Below are 6000 nucleotides of genomic sequence, written 5' to 3'. Positions count from 1 at the left end.
AATACATCAAAAATCAAAGGGACCCCTGTGATACTAGGTAGAAAAAGTGACAAGAACATAAGATTGGAAGAAGCTTAAAACTACTCCTCCTTCATCTGCATAAGCAATAGAGTCCTTTTCACAAACTAAAGCACCATCCACTTGACCTTTTTGGTTTCACAAAATAAAGTTTCTCTTCTCTTGCAGTATAAATGTATCCATGATGAATATTTTTTGTGTATGTGTTTTTATGCTATTTTTTTCCTTTAGCTCAGGTAGTTCATCCCCACTAATCTCTACTTCGTTGATCTGAAACCATCATCCAGCATCAGTCTCCAGACCCTGCAGCTTGACTTGAAGGGAGAGTCCTTTTTAGTTCTTACTGATACGGAACCAAGTTTAAAAAAGTGAGCAGTACTCATTATCTTCAGCAGAGGTCAGTGGTGCAGTTCATAAAATCAGTTGTCCTAAGTATGCCCTCAGACCCAGCTTCGCAAAACTACTCACCTATACCAGGTGGTCTAATGTTCATAACCACTTGACTTTTAGAGCTTTCAGAGATGAACAGCCACAAATTCAACATACCACATTTACTGATTCAATTACCCCTCTTTATTTAAAAGGGTTTTGGGTGGTTTTGCAACAAAAAAATTGTAGAAATTTCTTTCATTTTCTGTTCCTATGGAATGTACCTCAGTTTCCAGACTCTCACTGTGTATGACACAGACAATTTACTTTCTCTTTTAATATACTACAGCCTGCAAGATTCCACTATGTTTAGAATTAATTTGTTTGCTATTGTGAGTTTTTGAAGTTTCATCTTCTCTTAGTGAATACAAGGTAGGTTTTTGCATACATGTAGTTTTGTTCCTGATGGTGTGCTGGGTAGTAATGCCCACTGCATTGCTTCTTTCTTTGTGAGGGCAGAATAGCTGTCAAGTTCTATATCCCAGTCCTGTACAATGACCATAAAATGATTTTAGGAAGACCATTCCCTTCTGGTCTAAGTAGCAGATCTAAAGTTGTTACAAAGCATTCCTCCTCCACTCTTGGCTCTTTGAAGCATATTTTCTTTCTCAGTTATAAGGAAATTCAGCAGACAACTTTAGATAAAGAAAGCAACTATGTGCATGATAAATCCAAAAAGGTAATTATAGCCAAAAATTAGAACATCAGCTTATAGCCTGATTCTAAGATAAAACACAGGGAATGAAAACAATACAATGCATGTTTTTTCTGTTATTTTTATCACATAAATTAATTTTCAATTTCATTATAATCACTGTGCCAAATGGAGAAGTAGTAGGTAAATAAGATACAAATTATATGTCCTTACTCAGATGCAAATATAGGAAATGCATGTCAGATCATCTCTTTGGTCTGAACAAGGTATCAGAAAATTCAGGTCCTATCTTTCACTTGAAGCCTTGAGAAACTGTGGTTGGCTGGAGGAGCCCCAAGCAGGCAAGCGCACAACCCATCTGCTCCTGTGAGGGAGGGATTGCTGTGAGGCACTTACTGTTATGCTGCCTTAGGATTATTTTAGGCAATGAAGTCTTTTATGCTTCCTTGCACTGTGCAATACTTTGTAAATATTACATAAATTCAAATGCAAACTTAGTTTGTCCCTTAGACCTCTAACACTAGGATTAAGCAATGAAAATTCCTAATAGCTCCACAGGACAGTGAATTTGTTCCAGTGTACAGATGTAATAAAAGAAAAATATATGCCCTCTGCTAGAAATACCCTCCTCTTACCTAGTAGTGTTCATCAGCAGGCATCTAAGCTCCCAGCAGGGGATGCAGGTTTTACTCTCTGTATTTTAGGGGGTAAAACAATTATTTCATCAAAGTCAAAAAGAAAGGCTGTGGTATAAATGGGACGTCTGTAGATATCACTGATCAATCCGAAGTCCTGCCATGTACATGTCCTTTAGGCTATACCAGCTCTGCAGACTGACTGTTTGAGTAGACAACAATGACTGCAAGCACCACAGACAGAGGTTTTTGAGAAAAAAAGTCTAAATAAAATATACTAGAGTAATAAAACCAATTAGCAGCTGTTATCCTGAGGCAGCGGTAATGAAACCTTCACAAAACAGGCCTTTATTAGAAGGAGTAACAGTAATCATAAGTTCAAGTTTAACTAAGTGAGTCATTAAAAGTGTAATGCTGAAATGAACTGAACCAAATTACAAAGTAAAATATGCCCGAGGCAATGAACAGGTTTTTAATTTGTTTAACTTCCATCTTTCTGGTGTCTGGCTCTAAAAATTGATGTGACAAAAGACTCCTCACTGCTTTCTAGTCTGAAAGCTACATAAATTAGTAATAGCAGAAGCAGCAGCAATAGCAACAGCAACATTCTGCCTTTTTATCTCTCACAGTTCCAACATCACTGGCGTTCTCTGGATTTCCTCTATGGTTTTCCATTTTTCAGGAAAAATGTAGTTCCTCCAGCTGTAAGCAGTCATGAAGACTTGAATACAGTAGAGAGCTATCAGTCCCTATACTCAGTCACTATTTCTCATAGCAGAGGATTAAAGGCTTACATTTAGAAAAAATCCCACTGAAAAGTCCTTGTACCAATCCTTTTTTAATTTTCTTGCTCTAGGGGGAACACTGGTGTTGTGAAGTTCTGGGTTTGTGCCATCCCAGCACAGTCACACTCAGGCAGACCTGGTATCTCCTCGGCACTGTACAGGGCAGCCTTAGGACTACCATAGTGTTTTTTCAGAAACTGTGACCCCAAAACAAGAATGCAAAAAACCCACTAAATTTTATTTAAAGACACATTTTCAAACTTCTCTAGACTACACCTTCCTACAGAATTTTTGTTTTGCTGTCTCTAAGATAAAATGGTAGTTATATTGCAGTACATTCATAATAGACCTGCTGTTTTGTTCATGTTTACTTTCTAATATTTTAATACAAGACTGGGCTTACTACACATTTTCTTGTGTACCAAGACATTAATGAAAAATAGTACCAGAGAAATAAAGGTAGCTGTGGTATTCATATAGTATTTATAAAACTATTTTAAATATTGTAAATATTTATTTCCATCACCAGCATACTGAAGAAAGTTAACTAGAAAAACTGTCATGATTTTCAAGGATTTACCGAAGGCAAAAAATTGTATTTTATATCAAATTCCTTAGAAGTGCTGACTTAATTTCAAAATAATTTTCTTTACTGAGTTTCTCCTTGCTGTGTTAGAAATTGTACAGTGAGCTTTATATGAACTGTGAAAATGGATTTGCAGTTTTAAAGCTGGCAAATCTAAACAAAAACAGTAGTTGCCATTTAAAACCAAAACAAAATACCTTCATGAATAATTTCTGATGTTAAAAACAACAATCAAAATTTGAACAGTCAAAAACTGATTATTACAAGCATTATTACAAGATGAAAACTTTTTTTTTCCCCTTGATTTATGAGTCAGTGAGATAGTTTCCTCTTATGAAGAATGGCACACTACTCTAAATGTAAATAAGTTCTGTAAAATTCATTTGGGCCTGGAATACTAGACTTTAAAGAAGCAAAACACGAGAAAAGAAATTAAAAAATTGAATTGGTTAGTTTATTAGGACAAATTCATAGTATGAATTGTCATATTCTATGTAAGAGAACTGTTGTACAGTGTGTGATCCAAGTGTCCTGCTTCTGATATGGTAAATACTGACTTGGGGAAAAAAAATATGAAAAAAGGGGTATCTTATCTGTATACCTCCTAGTCTCTGGCAAGCATATTGCATTTCAATTGTCTCATTGAATAGGTAATACTAAACATGATTGGCTACTCATTTTTTTCCAAACCACTAACAACTCCAGTCTTCATGATAAACACTGGCAATCAGTTCCACGGGTTAAAAGTATAAAGGTATAAATGAAACCAGAAGGAAAAAAATCACCTTTATCTTTGTTTTACACCTTCAGTGAAAGTAATTCTCACAGAAGCACAGTTTTACAATAGTGGCTAATAGAGACTAATCATTGTCTGGCATCCTTGTTGCCAGTAGTGATTAACCATACTCCTTTTACTTTCTTTGAACCATTTATGGTTTATAGACAGATTTTAATTGCCTATGTTAATAAATGAGAAGGCTGAAGTAAAACCTACAGGTTCACAACAATGCTACATTCGTACTGCAAAATTTAAAAAATTTTTTAAAAGTCTCATCTTGCTCAGAACAGCGTGTAGTCATTCATCATCCACACATGCTCAGCCTCCCTTGAGTAGATTGGTCATAGCCACACTACATAATATTAAAATGTGGATACCCTTTTAGGCCCCATGTGTTGTCTTTGTGGTTTTAAGAAAAAAAAAGAAAATCTGTGTTTGTTGTTGTTTTTTTTTTTTTAAAGTTTCAAACAGTTGAAACAATAAGTGTAAAAAATCTGGGATAGTGATGGAGCACATTGGAGGAGGATGTATACAACCAAATGAGATGCAGACTCCTCTATAATACTTCATGTGATCAGTTTCTAGAGTGAACTGCATCCAGAACTTGAACTGTATTTATTTTATAAGTGCAAATGAGCAGGCTTATCACAAAAAGGATATTGGGAATGAAGTAACATTAGTGGACACTGTAGGGAATTAAACCTGACAATGCATAGGGGAACCATCAATTAACAACGAAGTTGCACTCACAAAGAATATTGAATCGGTCTTTCTCATTCACAGGAAAACCATAAAGCCTTCTGATGTTTCAAGTTTTTCAGAGCCTGTGAGAACACCCACCAATAAATTGAAAAAATGTCCACAACAATGCCCTCCAAAAGTGAGGTTTTGTGCCCTATATGATGGCAAAACACCCAAGAACACAACAGTCTGTGAAGAATTATGTGCTATCTGTGTTCAAAGAAATCCCTGTTTTCATGGGTATTGAAAATTTCCTTGCAAAAAAATTACTTCTGAGAACATTCAGGTTTTATATTTTCAAGAAGAGTTCATTGTCTTACCACTGGAAATGACCCTTACACTAGAAGAGATCTCACGCTCTTCTATTGTTTCTGAAGGGACAAGTATGTGAGTAGTCAAAAGTTGCCAGTCTCTGCATGTGGGTTGTTTTTTTTTAAAAAACAAATATTTGAACTGTGTGATATTTTCCAGAGCATATAATTTGTATAAAATAGAAACTACAGGGAAATATAATTACAAATTTAGGATAACAAGTTTTGCTTTTCATATGTGCCTACTACTTTTTTAAATTTAGGTCTCAGTATTTTGGCAAGAAGTGAATATAATTGAGCTCATTGGTAGGTCCAAGTCAAATGATGAAAAGGTTAATGAGATTTTGATATTCCTTTAGTGAAATTAAATTTAATTTTCAGCTGCTCTGAACATGCACATCTATTTCCTCTTTTTTTTAGGAAATTCTGTGAGATCCTGATTATACCAGTAGAAAGGAGCTGAACATGTATGCCAATAGTCAAACAACTATACTAAAATGTATTTAACACACACTGTTCGAGAACAGAAATTGCCAAAACAGATTTGATCAGTAGATCTGTGGTTTTTTCCTATTTCGAATTGTATCCTCTATGTGTCTTTTATATAGAAAAGTTTCTTCCTCACTTCCTCAGTTAATGGTTCATTTATTCCCTGAGGAAGGCCTGTATTTCTTTTCTAAAAATATTATTTTATATCCTATCTACAGTAACTATGGATGTTCTCATTATCCTTAGAAAGGTTTAATCCTTTTTTAATTCCTGCTAAGCTCCTGCTCTGAATGCTATATTGTGACAATGGGTTCTAATAATGTATTATAGTCTTTGATTATTTAAAATCCCTCTTAGTCTATATTTCCAATGTACATTTCACCTGCCATTTTTTTGCACAGAAAGATTTAATACAAGAAAACACTAATTTCTTTGAAAGCCATGTTCTACTAACCTCTTTAGGCTGGCCTATTTAGATACCTATTTTCCTCTTCCCTCCTTTTTAATCATATATATATGTGTGTGTGTGTGTGTGTAGATATTATTTAAGGTTGTGAGATAGGAGATGGGTTT

The sequence above is a fragment of the Calypte anna genome, chromosome 2, assembly GCF_003957555.1.
Source record: "Calypte anna isolate BGI_N300 chromosome 2, bCalAnn1_v1.p, whole genome shotgun sequence".
Lineage (NCBI taxonomy): Eukaryota > Metazoa > Chordata > Aves > Apodiformes > Trochilidae > Calypte > Calypte anna.
The sequence above is the reverse complement of the archived record's forward strand: the minus strand, read 5'-3'. Positions refer to the sequence as shown.